General features: G+C 48.9%; 1 long non-coding RNA gene across 1 annotated transcript in view; it reads left to right on the top strand.

Annotated features, from left to right (window-relative positions):
• LOC124015935 overlaps positions 1 to 17,331 on the top strand; it is a 62,397-nt gene extending 45,066 nt beyond the window's left edge. The window contains exon 3 of the long non-coding RNA XR_006835257.1: positions 16,212 to 17,331. This is a non-coding gene — a long non-coding RNA (uncharacterized LOC124015935). The remainder of the gene's footprint in view (positions 1 to 16,211) is intronic.
• Positions 17,332 to 17,787: the final 456 nt, after the last annotated feature.

Genomic DNA, 17,787 nt, shown 5'->3' with positions numbered 1-17,787 from the left:
TAGGGGACTTCTCTGGACATCTCTGGACTGAAACCTCACAGTCTTCTCTGGACATCTCTGGACTGAAACCTCACAGTAGGGGACTTCTCTGGACATCTCTGGACTGAAACCTCACAGTAGGGGACTTCTCTGGACATCTCTGGACTGAAACCTCACAGTAGGGGACTTCTCTGGACTGAAACCTCACAGTAGGGGACTTCTCTGGACATCTCTGGACTGAAACCTCACAGTAGGGGACTTCTCTGGACATCTCTGGACTGAAACCTCACAGTAGGGGACTTCTCTGGACATCTCTGGACTGGAAACCTCACAGTAGGGGACTTCTCTGGACATCTCTGGACTGAAACCTCACAGTAGGGGACTTCTCTGGACTGAAACCTCACAGTAGGGACTTCTCTGGACTGAACCTCACAGTAGGGGACTTCTCTGGACATCTCTGGACTGAAACCTCACAGTAGGGGACTTCTCTGGACATCTCTGGACTGAAACCTCACAGTAGGGTACTTCTCTGGACATCTCTGGACTGAAACCTCACAGTAGGGGACTTCTCTGGACATCTCTGGACTGAAACCTCACAGTAGGGGACTTCTCTGGACATCTCTGGACTGAAACCTCACAGTAGGGGACTTCTCTGGACATCTCTGGACTGAAACCTCACAGTAGGGGACTTCTGGACATCTCTGACTGAAACCTCACAGTAGGGGACTTCTCTGGACATCTCTGGACTGAAACCTCACAGTAGGGGACTTCTCTGGACATCTCTGGACTGAAACCTCACAGTAGGGGACTTCTCTGGACATCTCTGGACTGAAACCTCACAGTAGGGGACTTCTCTGGACATCTCTGGACTGAAACCTCACAGTAGGGGACTTCTCTGGATCTCTGGACTGAAACCTCACAGTAGGGGACTTCTCTGGACATCTCTGGACTGAAACCTCACAGTAGGGGACTTCTCTGGACATCTCTGGACTGAAACTCTGGACATCTCTGGACTGAAACCTCACAGTAGGGGACTTCTCTGGACATCTCTGGACTGAAACCTCACAGTAGGGGACTTCTCTGGACATCTCTGGACTGAAACCTCACAGTAGGGGACTTCTCTGGACATCTCTGGACTGAAACCTCACAGTAGGGGGGGACTTCTCTGGACATCTCTGGACTGACTCACAGTAGGGGACTTCTCTGGACATCTCTGGACTGAAACCTCACAGTAGGGGACTTCTCTGGACTGATCTGGACACCTCTGGACTGAAACCTCACAGTAGGGGACTTCTCTGGACATCTCTGGACTGAAACCTCACAGTAGGGGACTTCTCTGGACATCTCTGGACTGAAACCTCACAGTAGGGGACTTCTCTGGACATCTCTGGACTGAAACCTCACAGTAGGGGACTTCTCTGGACATCTCTGGACTGAAACCTCACAGTAGGGGACTTCTCTGGACTGAAACCTCACAATAGGGGACTTCTCTGGACATCTCTGGACTGACACCTCACAGTAGGGGACTTCTCTGGACATCTCTGGACTGAAACCTCACAGTAGGGGACTGGACATCTGGACATCTCTGGACTGAAACCTCACAGTAGGGGACTTCTCTGAACATCTCTGACTGAAACCTCACAGTAGGGGACTTCTCTGGACATCTCTGGACTGAAACCTCACAGTAGGGACTTCTCTGGACATCTCTGGACTGAAACCTCAGAGTAGGGGACTTCTCTGGACATCTCTGGACTAAAACCTCACAGTAGGGGACTTCTCTGGACATCTCTGGACTGAAACCTCACAGTAGGGGACTTCTCTGGACATCTCTGGACTGAAACCTCACAGTAGGGTACTTCTCTGGACATCTCTGGACTGAAACCTCACAGTAGGGTACTTCTCTGGACATCTCTGGACTGAAACCTCACAGTAGGGGACTTCTCTGGACATCTCTGGACTGAAACCTCACAGTAGGGGACTTCTGGACATCTCTGGACTGAAACCTCATCTTCTGGACATCTCTGGACTGAAACCTCACAGTAGGGTACTTCTCTGGACATCTCTGGACTGAAACCTCACAGTAGGGTACTTCTCTGGACATCTCTGGACTGAAACCTCACAGTAGGGGACTTCTCTGGACATCTCTGGACTAAAACCTCACAGTAGGGGACTTCTCTGGACTCTGGACTGAAACCTCACAGTAGGGGACTTCTCTGGACATCTCTGGACTGAAACCTCACAGTAGGGGACTTCTCTGGACTGAAACCTCACAATAGGGGACTTCTCTAGACATCTCTGGACTGACACCTCACAGTAGGGGACTTCTCTGGACATCTCTGGACTGAAACCTCACAGTAGGGGACTTCTCTGGACATCTCTGGACTGAAACCTCACAGTAGGGGACTTCTGGACATCTCTGGACTGAAACTCTGGACTGAAACCTCTCTGGACTTCTCTGGACATCTCTGGAAACCTCACAGTAGGGGACTTCTCTGGACATCTCTGGACTGAAACCTCACAGTAGGGGACTTCTCTGGACATCTCTGGACTGAAACCTCACAGTAGGGGACTTCTCTGGACATCTCTGGACTGAAACCTCACAGTAGGGGACTTCTCTGGACATCTCTGGACTGAAACCTCACAGTAGGGGACTTCTCTGGACATCTCTGGACTGAAACCTCACAGTAGGGGACTTCTCTGGACATCTCTGGACTGAAACCTCACAGTAGGGGACTTCTGGACATCTCTGGACTGAAACCTCACAGTAGGGGACTTCTCTGGACATCTCTGGACTGAAACCTCACAGTAAACATCTCTGGACTGAAACCTCAGTAGGGGACTTCTCTGGACATCTCTGGACTGAAACCTCACAGTAGGGGACTTCTCTGGACATCTCTGGACTGAAACCTCACAGTAGGGGACTTCTCTGGACATCTCTGGACTGAAACCTCACAGTAGGGGACTTCTCTGGACATCTCTGGACTGAAACCTCACAGTAGGGGACTTCTCTGGACAGGACTGAGGGGACTTCTCTGGACATCTCTGGACTGAAACCTCACAGTAGGGGACTTCTCTGGACATCTCTGGACTGAAACCTCACAGTAGGGGACTTCTCTGGACATCTCTGGACTGAAACCTCACAGTAGGGACTTCTCTGGACTGAAACCTCACAATAGGGGACTTCTCTGGACATCTCTGGACTGAAACCTCACAGTAGGGACTTCTCTGGACATGAAACATCTCTGGACTGAAACCTCACAGTAGGGGACTTCTCTGGACATCTCTGGACTGAAACCTCACAGTAGGGGACTTCTCTGGACATCTCTGGACTGAAACCTCACAGTAGGGGACTTCTCTGGACTGAAACCTCACAGTAGGGGACTTCTCTGGACATCTCTGGACTGAAACCTCACAGTAGGGGACTTCTCTGGACATCTCTGGACTGAAACCTCACAGTAGGGGACTTCTCTGAATCTCTGGACCTCACAGTAGGGGACTTCTCTGGACTGATCACAGTAGGGGACTTCTCTGGACATCTCTGGACTGAAACCTCACAGTAGGGGACTTCTCTGGACATCTCTGGACTGAAACCTCACAGTAGGGGACTTCTGAAACCTCACAGTAGGGGACTTCTCTGGACTGAAACCTCTCTTCTCTGGACTGAAACCTCACAGTAGGGGACTTCTCTGGACATCTCTGGACTGAAACCTCACAGTAGGGGACTTCTCTGGACATCTCTGGACTGAAACCTCACAGTAGGGGACTTCTCTGGACATCTCTGACTGAAACCTCACAGTAGGGGACTTCTCTGGACATCTCTGGACTGAAACCTCACAGTAGGGGACTTCTCTGGACATCTCTGGACTGAAACCTCACAGTAGGGGACTTCTCTGGACATCTCTGGACTGAAACCTCACAGTAGGGGACTTCTCTGGACATCTCTGGACTGAAACCTCACAGTAGGGGACTTCTCTGGACATCTCTGGACTGAAACCTCACAGTAGGGGACTTCTCTGGACATCTCTGGACTGAAACCTCACAGTAGGGGACTGGACATCTCTGGACTGAAACCTCACAGTAGGGGACTTCTCTGGACATCTCTGGACTGAAACCTCACAGTAGGGGACTTCTCTGGACATCTCTGGACTGAAACCTCACAGTAGGGGACTTCTCTGGACATCTCTGGACTGAAACCTCACAGTAGGGGACTTCTCTGGACATCTCTGGACTGAAACCTCACAGTAGGGGACTTCTCTGGACCTCTGGACTGAAACCTCACAGTAGGGGGACATCTCTGGACTGAAACCTCACAGTAGGGGACTTCTCTGGACATCTCTGGACTGAAACCTCACAGTAGGGGATTTCTCTGGACTGAAACCTCACAGTAGGGGACTTCTCTGGACATCTCTGGACTGAAACCTCACAGTAGGGGACTTCTCTGAATATATCTCGACTGAAACCTCACAGTAGGGGACTTCTCTGGACATCTCTGGACTGAAACCTCACAGTAGGGTACTTCTCTGGACATCTCTGGACTGAAACCTCAGAGTAGGGGACTTCTCTGGACATCTCTGGACTAAAACCTCACAGTAGGGGACTTCTCTGGACATCTCTGGACTGAAACCTCACAGTAGGGGACTTCTCTGGACATCTCTGGACTGAAACCTCACAGTAGGGGACTTCTCTGGACTGAAACCTCACAATAGGGGACTTCTCTAGACATCTCTGGACTGACACCTCACAGTAGGGGACTTCTCTGGACATCGCTGGACTGAAACCTCACAGTAGGGGACTTCTCTGGACATCTCTGGACTGAAACCTCACAGTAGGGGACTTCTCTGGACATCTCTGGACTGAAACCTCAAAATAGGGGACTTCTCTGGACATCTCTGGACTGAAACCTCACAGTAGGGGATTTCTCTGGACATCTCTGGACTGAAACCTCACAGTAGGGGACTTCTCTGGACATCTCTGGACTGAAACCTCACAGTAGGGGACTGCTCTGGACATCTCTGGACTGAAACCTCACAGTAGGGGACTTCTCTGGACATCTCTGGACTGACACCTCACAGTAGGGGACTTCATCTCTGGACTGAAACCTCACAGTAGGGGACTTCTCTGGACATCTCTGGACTGAAACCTCAAAATAGGGGACTTCTCTGGACATCTCTGGACTGAAACCTCACAGTAGGGGACTTCTCTGGACATCTCTGGACTGAAATCTCACAGTAGGGGACTTCTCTGGACATCTCTGGACTGAAACCTCACAGTAGGGGACTTCTCTGGACATCTCTGGACTGAAACCTCACAGTAGGGGACTTCTCTGGACATCTCTGGACTGAAACCTCACAGTAGGGGACTTCTCTGGACATCTCTGGACTGAAACCTCACAGTAGGGGACTTCTCTGGACATCTCTGGACTGAAACCTCACAGTAGGGGACTTCTCTGGACTGAAACCTCACAATAGGGGACTTCTCTGGACATCTCTGGACTGACACCTCACAGTAGGGGACTTCTCTGGACATCTCTGGACTGAAACCTCACAGTAGGGGACTTCTCTGGACTGAAACCTCACAATAGGGGACTTCTCTGGGCATCTCTGGACTGAAACCTCACAGTAGGGGACTTCTCTGGACATCTCTGGACTGACACCTCACAGTAGGGGACTTCTCTGGACTGAAACCTCACAGTAGGGGACTTCTCTGGACTGACACCTCACAGTAGGGGACTTCTCTGGACATCTCTGGACTGAAACCTCAAAATAGGGGACTTCTCTGGTCATCTCTGGACTGAAACCTCACAGTAGGGTACTTCTCTGGACATCTCTGGACTGAAACCTCACAGTAGGGGACTTCTCTGGACATCTCTGGACTGAAACCTCAAAATAGGGGACTTCTCTGGACATCTCTGGACTGAAACCTCACAGTAGGGGATTTCTCTGGACATCTCTGGACTGAAACCTCACAGTAGGGGACTTCTCTGGACTGAAACCTCACACTAGGGGACTTCTCTGGACTGAAACCTCACAGTAGGGGACTTCTCTGGACTGAGAACCCTCACAGTAGGGGACTTCTCTGGACTGAAACCTCACAATAGGGGACTTCTCTGGACATCTCTGGACTGAAACCTCACAGTAGGGGACTTCTCTGGACATCTGGACTGAAACCTCACAGTAGGGGACTTCTCTGGACATCTCTGGACAGAAACCTCACAGTAGGGGACTTCTCTGGACATCTCTGGACTGAAACCTCACAGTAGGGACTTCTCTGGACTGATCACAGTAGGGTACTTCTCTGGACATCTCTGGACTGAAACCTCACAGTAGGAGACTTCTCTGGACATCTCTGGACTGAAACCTCAAAATAGGGGACTTCTCTGGACATCTCTGGACTGAAACCTCACAGTAGGGGACTCTGGACATCTCTGGACTGAAACCTCACAGTAGGGGACTTCTCTGGACTGAAACCTCACAGTAGGGGACTTCTGGACTGAAACCTCACAATAGGGGACTTCTCTGGACATCTCTGGACTGACACCTCACAGTAGGGGACTTCTCTGGACATCTCTGGACTGAAACCTCACAGTAGGGGACTTCTCTGGACTGAAACCTCACAATCTTCTCTGGACTGAAACCTCACAGTAGGGGACTTCTCTGGACTGAAACCTCAAAATAGGGGACTTCTCTGGACATCTCTGTACTGAAACCTCACAGTAGGGTACTTCTCTGGACTGAAACCTCACAGTAGGGGACTTCTCTGGACATCTCTGGACTAAAACCTCACAGTAGGGGACTTCTCTGGACATCTCTGGACTGAAACCTCACAGTAGGGGACTTCTCTGGACATCTCTGGACTGAAACCTCACAGTAGGGGACTTCTCTTGACTGAAACCTCACAATAGGGACTTCTAGACATCTCTGGACTGACACCTCACAGTAGGGGACTTCTCTGGACATCTCTGGACTGAAACCTCACAGTAGGGGACTGCTCTGGACATCTCTGGACTGAAACCTCACAGTAGGGGACTTCTCTGAATATATCTCGACTGAAACCTCACAGTAGGGGACTTCTCTGGACATCTCTGGACTGAAACCTCACAGTAGTGTACTTCTCTGGACATCTCTGGACTGAAACCTCAGAGTAGGGGACTTCTCTGGACATCTCTGGACTAAAACCTCACAGTAGGGGACTTCTCTGGACATCTCTGGACTGAAACCTCACAGTAGGGGACTTCTCTGGACATCTCTGGACTGAAACCTCACAGTAGGGTACTTCTCTGGACATCTCTGGACTGAAACCTCACAGTAGGGTACTTCTCTGGACATCTCTGGACTGAAACCTCACAGTAGGGGACTTCTCTGGACATCTCTGGACTAAAACCTCACAGTAGGGGACTTCTCTGGACATCTCTGGACTGAAACCTCACAGTAGGGGACTTCTCTGGACATCTCTGGACTGAAACCTCACAGTAGGGTACTTCTCTGGACATCTCTGGACTGAAACCTCACAGTAGGGTACTTCTCTGGACATCTCTGGACTGAAACCTCACAGTAGGGGACTTCTCTGGACATCTCTGGACTAAAACCTCACAGTAGGGGACTTCTCTGGAAATCTCTGGACTGAAACCTCACAGTAGGGGACTTCTCTGGACATCTCTGGACTGAAACCTCACAGTAGGGGACTTCTCTTGACTGAAACCTCACAATAGGGGACTTCTCTAGACATCTCTGGACTGACACCTCACAGTAGGGGACTTCTCTGGACATCTCTGGACTAAAACCTCACAGTAGGGGACTTCTCTGGACATCTCTGGACTGAAACCTCACAGTAGGGGACTTCTCTGGACATCTCTGGACTGAAACCTCACAGTAGGGGACTTCTCTGGACTGAAACCTCACAATAGGGGACTTCTCTAGACATCTCTGGACTGACACCTCACAGTAGGGGACTTCTCTGGACATCGCTGGACTGAAACCTCACAGTAGGGGACTTCTCTGGACATCTCTGGACTGAAACCTCACAGTAGGGGACTTCTCTGGACATCTCTGGACTGAAACCTCAAAATAGGGGACTTCTCTGGACATCTCTGGACTGAAACCTCACAGTAGGGGATTTCTCTGGACATCTCTGGACTGAAACCTCACAGTAGGGGACTTCTCTGGACATCTCTGGACTGAAACCTCACAGTAGGGGACTGCTCTGGACATCTCTGGACTGAAACCTCACAGTAGGGGACTTCTCTGGACATCTCTGGACTGACACCTCACAGTAGGGGATTTCTCTGGACATCTCTGGACTGAAACCTCACAGTAGGGGACTTCTCTGGACATCTCTGGACTGAAACCTCAAAATAGGGGACTTCTCTGGACATCTCTGGACTGAAACCTCACAGTAGGGGACTTCTCTGGACATCTCTGGACTGAAATCTCACAGTAGGGGACTTCTCTGGACATCTCTGGACTGAAACCTCACAGTAGGGGACTTCTCTGGACATCTCTGGACTGAAACCTCACAGTAGGGGACTTCTCTGGACATCTCTGGACTGAAACCTCACAGTAGGGGACTTCTCTGGACATCTCTGGACTGAAACCTCACAGTAGGGGACTTCTCTGGACATCTCTGGACTGAAACCTCACAGTAGGGGACTTCTCTGGACTGAAACCTCACAATAGGGGACTTCTCTGGACATCTCTGGACTGACACCTCACAGTAGGGGACTTCTCTGGACATCTCTGGACTGAAACCTCACAGTAGGGGACTTCTCTGGACTGAAACCTCACAATAGGGGACTTCTCTGGGCATCTCTGGACTGACACCTCACAGTAGGGGACTTCTCTGGGCATCTCTGGACTGACACCTCACAGTAGGGGACTTCTCTGGACTGAAACCTCACAGTAGGGGACTTCTCTGGACTGACACCTCACAGTAGGGGATTTCTCTGGACTGAAACCTCACAGTAGGGGACTTCTCTGGACATCTCTGGACTGAAACCTCAAAATAGGGGACTTTCTGGTCATCTCTGGACTGAAACCTCACAGTAGGGTACTTCTCTGGACATCTCTGGACTGAAACCTCACAGTAGGGGACTTCTCTGGACATCTCTGGACTGAAACCTCAAAATAGGGGACTTCTCTGGACATCTCTGGACTGAAACCTCACAGTAGGGGATTTCTCTGGACATCTCTGGACTGAAACCTCACAGTAGGGGACTTCTCTGGACTGAAACCTCACAGTAGGGGACTTCTCTGGACTGAGGTAGGGGACTTCTCTGGACTCTCTGGAAAAACCTCACAGTAGGGGACTTCTCTGGACATCTCTGGACTGAAACCTCACAGTAGGGGACTTCTCTGGACATCTCTGGACACCTCACAGTAGGGTAGGTGACTTCTCTGGACTGACACCTCACAGTAGGGTACTTCTCTGGACATCTCTGGACTGAAACCTCACAGTAGGGACTTCTCTGGACATCTCTGGACTGAAACCTCAAAATAGGGGACTTCTCTGGACATCTCTGGACTGAAACCTCACAGTAGGGGATTTCTCTGGACATCTCTGGACTGAAACCTCACAGTAGGGGACTTCTCTGGACTGAAACCTCACAGTAGGGGACTTCTCTGGACTGAAACCTCACAATCTTCTCTGGACATCTCTGGACTGACACCTCACAGTAGGGGACTTCTCTGGACATCTCTGGACTGAAACCTCACAGTAGGGGACTTCTCTGGACTGAAACCTCACAATAGGGGACTTCTCTGGACTGAAACCTCACAGTAGGGGACTTCTCTGGACTGAAACCTCAAAATAGGGGACTTCTCTGGACATCTCTGTACTGAAACCTCACAGTAGGGGATTTCTCTGGACATCTCTGGACTGAAACCTCACAGTAGGGGACTTCTCTGGACTGAAACCTCACAGTAGGGGACTTCTCTGGACTGAAACCTCACAGTAGGCGACTTCTCTGGACTGAAACCTCGCAATAGGGGACTTCTCTGGACATCTCTGGACTGACACCTCACAGTAGGGGACTTCTCTGGACATCTCTGGACTGAAACCTCACAGTAGGGGACTTCTCTGGACATCTCTGGACTGAAACCTCACAGTAGGGAACTTCTCTGGACATCTCTGGACTGAAACCTCACAGTAGGGGACTTCTCTGGACATCTCTGGACTGAAACCTCACAGTAGGGAACTTCTCTGGACATCTCTGGACTGAAACCTCACAGTAGGGGACTTCTCTGGACATCCCTGGTCTGAAACCTCACAGTAGGGGACTTCTCTGAATATATCTCGACTGAAACCTCACAGTAGGGGACTTCTCTGGACATCTCTGGACTGAAACCTCACAGTAGTGTACTTCTCTGGACATCTCTGGACTGAAACCTCAGAGTAGGGGACTTCTCTGGACATCTCTGGACTAAAACCTCACAGTAGGGGACTTCTCTGGACATCTCTGGACTGAAACCTCACAGTAGGGGACTTCTCTGGACATCTCTGGACTGAAACCTCACAGTAGGGTACTTCTCTGGACATCTCTGGACTGAAACCTCACAGTAGGGGACTTCTCTAGACATCTCTGGACTGACACCTCACAGTAGGGGACTTCTCTGGACATCGCTGGACTGAAACCTCACAGTAGGGGACTTCTCTGGACATCTCTGGACTGAAACCTCACAGTAGGGGACTTCTCTGGACATCTCTGGACATCTCTGGACTCTCTGACTGAAACCTCACAGTAGGGGACTTCTCTGGACATCTCTGGACTGAAACCTCACAGTCTTCTCTGGACATCTCTGGACTGAAACCTCACAGTAGGGGACTTCTGGACTCTGGACTGAAACCTCACAGTAGGGGACTTCTCTGGACATCTCTGGACTGAACCTCTCACAGTAGGGGATTTCTCTGGACATCTCTGGACTGAAACCTCACAGTAGGGGACTTCTCTGGACATGGACTGAAACCTCATAGGGGACTTCTCTGGACATCTCTGGACTGAAACCTCACAGTAGGGGACTTCTCTGGACATCTCTGGACTGGAAACCTCACAGTAGGGGACTTCTCTGGACATCTCTGGACTGAAACCTCACAGTAGGGGACTTCTCTGGACTGAAACCTCACAGTGGGGACTTCTCTGGACATCTCTGGACTGAAACCTCACAGTAGGGGACTTCTCTGGACATCTCTGGACTGAAACCTCACAGTAGGGGACTTCTCTGGACATCTCTGGACTGAAACCTCACAGTAGGGGACTTCTCTGGACATCTCTGGACTGAAACCTCACAGTAGGGGACTTCTCTGGACATCTCTGGACTGAAACCTCACAGTAGGGGACTTCTCTGGACATCTCTGGACTGAAACCTGGACTGAAACCTCACAGTAGGGGACTTCTCTGGACATCTCTGGACTGAAACCTCACAGTAGGGGACTTCTCTGGACATCTCTGGACTGAAACCTCACAGTAGGGGACTTCTCTGGACTGAAACCTCACAAGGGGACTTCTCTGGACTGAAACCTCACAATAGGGGACTTCTCTGGACATCTCTGGACTGACACCTCACAGTAGGGGACTTCTCTGGACATCTCTGGACTGAAACCTCACAGTAGGGGACTTCTCTGGACTGAAACCTCACAATAGGGGACTTCTCTGGGCATCTCTGGACTGACACCTCACAGTAGGGGACTTCTCTGGGCATCTCTGGACTGACACCTCACAGTAGGGGACTTCTCTGGACTGAAACCTCACAGTAGGGGACTTCTCTGGACTGACACCTCACAGTAGGGGATTTCTCTGGACTGAAACCTCACAGTAGGGGACTTCTCTGGACATCTCTGGACTGAAACCTCAAAATAGGGGACTTCTCTGGTCATCTCTGGACTGAAACCTCACAGTAGGGTACTTCTCTGGACATCTCTGGACTGAAACCTCACAGTAGGGGACTTCTCTGGACATCTCTGGACTGAAACCTCAAAATAGGGGACTTCTCTGGACATCTCTGGACTGAAACCTCACAGTAGGGGATTTCTCTGGACATCTCTGGACTGAAACCTCACAGTAGGGGACTTCTCTGGACTGAAACCTCACAGTGGGGACTGGAAAACCTCACAGTAGGGGACTTCTCTGGACTGAGAACCCTCACAGTAGGGGACTTCTCTGGACTGAAACCTCACAATGGGGACTTCTCTGGACATCTCTGGACTGAAACCTCACAGTAGGGGACTTCTCTGGACATCGCTGGACTGAAACCTCACAGTAGGGGACTTCTCTGGACATCTCTGGACAGAAACCTCACAGTAGGGGACTTCTCTGGACATCTCTGGACTAAAACCTCACAGTAGGTGACTTCTCTGGACTGACACCTCACAGTAGGGTACTTCTCTGGACATCTCTGGACTGAAACCTCACAGTAGGAGACTTCTCTGGACATCTCTGGACTGAAACCTCAAAATAGGGGACTTCTCTGGACATCTCTGGACTGAAACCTCACAGTAGGGGATTTCTCTGGACATCTCTGGACTGAAACCTCACAGTAGGGGACTTCTCTGGACTGAAACCTCACACTGAAACCTCACAATAGGGGACTTCTCTGGACATCTCTGGACTGACACCTCACAGTAGGGGACTTCTCTGGACATCTCTGGACTGAAACCTCACAGTAGGGGACTTCTCTGGACATCTCTGGACTGACTGACCTCACAGTAGGGGACTTCTCTGGACTGAAACCTCAAAATAGGGGACTTCTCTGGACATCTCTGTACTGAAACCTCACAGTAGGGGATTTCTCTGGACATCTCTGGACTGAAACCTCACAGTAGGGGACTTCTCTGGACTGAAACCTCACAGTAGGGGACTTCTCTGGACTGAAACCTCACAGTAGGCGACTTCTCTGGACTGAAACCTCGACTTCTCTGGACATCTCTGGACTGACACCTCACAGTAGGGGACTGCTCTGGACATCTCTGGACTGAAACCTCACAGTAGGGGACTTCTCTGGACATCTCTGGACTGACACCTCACAGTAGGGGATTTCTCTGGACATCTCTGGACTGAAACCTCACAGTAGGGGACTTCTCTGGACATCTCTGGACTGAAACCTCAAAATAGGGGACTTCTCTGGACATCTCTGGACTGAAACCTCACAGTAGGGGACTTCTCTGGACATCTCTGGACTGAAACCTCACAGTAGGGGACTTCTCTGGACATCTCTGGACTGAAACCTCACAGTAGGGGACTTCTCTGGACATCTCTGGACTGAAACCTCACAGTAGGGGACTTCTCTGGACATCTCTGGACTGAAACCTCACAGTAGGGGACTTCTCTGGACATCTCTGGACTGAAACCCTCACAGTAGGGGACTTCTCTGGACATCTCTGGACTGAAACCTCACAGTAGGGGACTTCTCTGGACTGAAACCTCACAATAGGGGACTTCTCTGGACTCTCTGGAAACCTCACAGTAGGGGACTTCTCTGGACTGAAACCTCACAATAGGGGACTTCTCTGGGCATCTCTGGACTGACACCTCACAGTAGGGGACTTCTCTGGGCATCTCTGGACTGACACCTCACAGTAGGTGACTTCTCTGGACTGAAACCTCACAGTAGGGGACTTCTCTGGACTGACACCTCACAGTAGGGGATTTCTCTGGACTGAAACCTCACAGTAGGGGACTTCTCTGGACATCTCTGGACTGAAACCTCAAAATAGGGGACTTCTCTGGTCATCTCTGGACTGAAACCTCACAGTAGGGTACTTCTCTGGACATCTCTGGACTGAAACCTCACAGTAGGGGACTTCTCTGGACATCTCTGGACTGAAACCTCAAAATAGGGGACTTCTCTGGACATCTCTGGACTGAAACCTCACAGTAGGGGATTTCTCTGGACATCTCTGGACTGAAACCTCACAGTAGGGGACTTCTCTGGACTGAAACCTCACAGTAGGGGACTTCTCTGGACTGAAACCTCACAGTAGGGGACTTCTCTGGACTGAGAACCCTCACAGTAGGGGACTTCTCTGGACTGAAACCTCACAATAGGGGACTTCTCTGGACATCTCTGGACTGAAACCTCACAGTAGGGGACTTCTCTGGACATCGCTGGACTGAAACCTCACAGTAGGGGACTTCTCTGGACATCTCTGGACAGAAACCTCACAGTAGGGGACTTCTCTGGACATCTCTGGACTAAAACCTCACAGTAGGTGACTTCTCTGGACTGACACCTCACAGTAGGGTACTTCTCTGGACATCTCTGGACTGAAACCTCACAGTAGGAGACTTCTCTGGACATCTCTGGACTGAAACCTCAAAATAGGGGACTTCTCTGGACATCTCTGGACTGAAACCTCACAGTAGGGGATTTCTCTGGACATCTCTGGACTGAAACCTCACAGTAGGGGACTTCTCTGGACTGAAACCTCACAGTAGGGGACTTCTCTGGACTGAAACCTCACAATAGGGGACTTCTCTGGACATCTCTGGACTGACACCTCACAGTAGGGGACTTCTCTGGACATCTCTGGACTGAAACCTCACAGTAGGGGACTTCTCTGGACTGAAACCTCACAATAGGGGACTTCTCTGGACTGAAACCTCACAGTAGGGGACTTCTCTGGACTGAAACCTCAAAATAGGGGACTTCTCTGGACATCTCTGTACTGAAACCTCACAGTAGGGGATTTCTCTGGACATCTCTGGACTGAAACCTCACAGTAGGGGACTTCTCTGGACTGAAACCTCACAGTAGGGGACTTCTCTGGACTGAAACCTCACAGTAGGCGACTTCTCTGGACTGAAACCTCGCAATAGGGGACTTCTCTGGACATCTCTGGACTGACACCTCACAGTAGGGGACTTCTCTGGACATCTCTGGACTGAAACCTCACAGTAGGGGACTTCTCTGGACATCTCTGGACTGAAACCTCACAGTAGGGAACTTCTCTGGACATCTCTGGACTGAAACCTCACAGTAGGGGACTTCTCTGGACATCTCTGGACTGAAACCTCACAGTAGGGAACTTCTCTGGACATCTCTGGACTGAAACCTCACAGTAGGGGACTTCTCTGGACATCCCTGGTCTGAAACCTCACAGTAGGGGACTTCTCTGGACATCTCTGGACTGAAACCTCACAGTAGGGGACTTCTCTGGACATCCCTGGACTGAAACCTCATTGCTTTTTGCACAGACATAACTACTGGTTGCTTTGTTTGTGAAGGTAGTTGTATGTGTCAACAAACTCATCTGCTAGAACTGCAGCTTTCTCAAGCGGGATCTTTGTGCTCGTGTATCTAGGTTGCAACCCTTTCCTGAAGGCAATTCTTGAACTGCTAGAGAAGTATGGGTCTTTAAATTCCTTGACCTCTTAAGAACACAACAAAAAGACATGCTTGTTCCCTTGCGAACTCAACATGGCTTTATTGTTTAATTTTTTTTTATGTCTGTATGCCTCTGGGACCAACTTACAAGCCCGAAGGACAGTAACTTCAACAGTGCCACAGTCCGATCTCCATTCAAGAGACAAAGCAGTGCACGCCCTCTTATTTAATTAAAGCCTGTGTGTTTATTCAACTTTTAAAATGATTCCACCAATCTTATAACCCCTCAAGGTGGATGTCAGTGAAAGAAACTCTCCAGAAGTTTATTTTGAACACAAATATCTGGGTACAGCAGAGCTTCAGAGTAGGTGACGAGAGTGACCAACATACTCACGGGAAACAATATCCCAGACAAGCCCCCATTTTGTTATGTTGCCCAGCAAGAAGACCAAATAATGTCACTCAAACAGAAGGGGGAAGCGAACAAAGAGTCACTGACAACAACCAAAATGAAACAGGTGGGGTTTTAGGAGGGGTTCAAAAAGACACCAAAAAGGTGATGCAAAACAAAATCAGATACAGGATTGTTTGTCTAGAACTCAAAATGGGGAGTGCCACCTAAAGGTGTCAACCCTCTGCATCTATCAATGAAATTGAAGCACTGGGCCAGCCACTCTTAAATAGCACTGTATATTTGATGAGGGGCCAGGGTCTGATCTATACTGCCATGCTTATCAATGGGGTGCAGGCAAAGACCTTACCTCCAGCCTCACCTCTTTCCCACTCACCAATGGTCGTCGATTAGGTAGGTTTAGTCTGACCTCTTCAAGCTTCAACATAGTATATGTTTGTTTGTCAGATATCACCTATCCTAACTGCCAGTGGCAATAGAACAGTGACTGTGTGTGTATGTGTTCACAGAAACATGTATGGAGTCAGCAGATGGAGACTTGCAAGATGATGTGAAGTCCAGTCTGACAGACGGTCTTGATGCTGATGTCTTTACATGGAGAGAGACCTGTCACTTTGCATAACATAATGTACTAAACTTTTACTTGTATTGTCTTTTTTTAAATTATTGAATTGAATCAGTCATTATGGGGAGGGAGAAACCCTATATATTCTGCAAAACGATCAAGGAACTAATTTTGTATACAGGACATCAGGTATACAGGTATGACCACTGTGACATGTTTGCCAAGGTAGACTCATTTCCATCAGACAAAATTATGAATAGGCACAGTATCTGTATCGGCTGGGAAGGACAATAAAAGGTGCACATTGTTATATTAGTAGAACACTGCTTCTATGGTAATTATGTAAAGGCTTGTTTATTCTACATTGACCTGTTACTACATTTGAAAGTTATCAAAACACTTTGTTTAGAATAACTACATCAATTCAGAAAATGCATTCTTCTCAAATTACTCTGTAGGCTACTGACCTATTTAAAGCTTCCTCCGGCATCTCATCATACATAATAACCATGCTGTAGTTATTGAACTCAACATGCATGAGGTTTGTTTGTTGATTGAGTGGTGTGAAACAGCTGCAGGGAAGGTTCTGACAGATGGGTGTGTCTTGATGGTGGCAAGGACACACCCAAGAAACACCCACATCAAAGTTTAGCTTCTGTCATGGCCACCAGGATTTCTTGAGGAGCAACCCAAAAAACAAGGCCAAATTAGCCACTCCATTTCCCCTTTAAATATAACCTGCCCTATACAATAGCTTTCAACAAACCTGATTGGTGTAAACTTTAAGAAATGGTGGTATAAATAATAAATTTTTAAATTAAAAGTATGTCAAATTATCCATTTATTTTTTCATAGGTGGTTACAATCCTGTGAAAAACAGTTGTACTGCACTAGAGTGCTAAAAGAAAATCGATATTCCCAAAGTTTTGCATTAATTTGCAGGGTGGCCTCTTGCACACATTGTATATAGACTGCCCATTTTTTCTACTGTGTTATTGACTTGTTAATTGTTTATTCCATGTGTAACTCTGTGTTGTCTGTTCACACTGCTATGCTTTATCTTGGCCAGGTCGCAGTTGCAAATGAGAACTTGTTCTCAACTAGCCTACCTGGTTAAATAAAGGTGAAATAAAAAAAATAAAAGGGGGACTCATAATTAAAAATAAATCCCGATCGTGCTGCCAACATAACACCCTGCTGCTATGAGATCGGTACTCAATGCAGCTGCTGTATAGGAGAGGGGGGTGTCGTGTGTGCATGTCCTTGAAAATAAAAAATGTGCTACATCAAACCGATGACAGTGCGAATAATATACTGTATATACAGTATACGACATTGGTATATCAGCCAACAATGTTCCATGAAACGATGCCTACCATCGACTACCCACTATACTTGACTCTTAAAATGATAGTTTATCATTAAGTCTCGATTTCTCGTCGGACTCTTTTGTTCATTCTATTCGATATGCTGTTCTTGTTCTAATCTGTTACATTCTATTTCCATGATTAGAAAGGTGA

This window comes from Oncorhynchus gorbuscha, linkage group LG26 (genome assembly GCF_021184085.1).
Source record: "Oncorhynchus gorbuscha isolate QuinsamMale2020 ecotype Even-year linkage group LG26, OgorEven_v1.0, whole genome shotgun sequence".
Lineage (NCBI taxonomy): Eukaryota > Metazoa > Chordata > Actinopteri > Salmoniformes > Salmonidae > Oncorhynchus > Oncorhynchus gorbuscha.
This window is presented reverse-complemented; position numbering and strand designations above follow the sequence as displayed.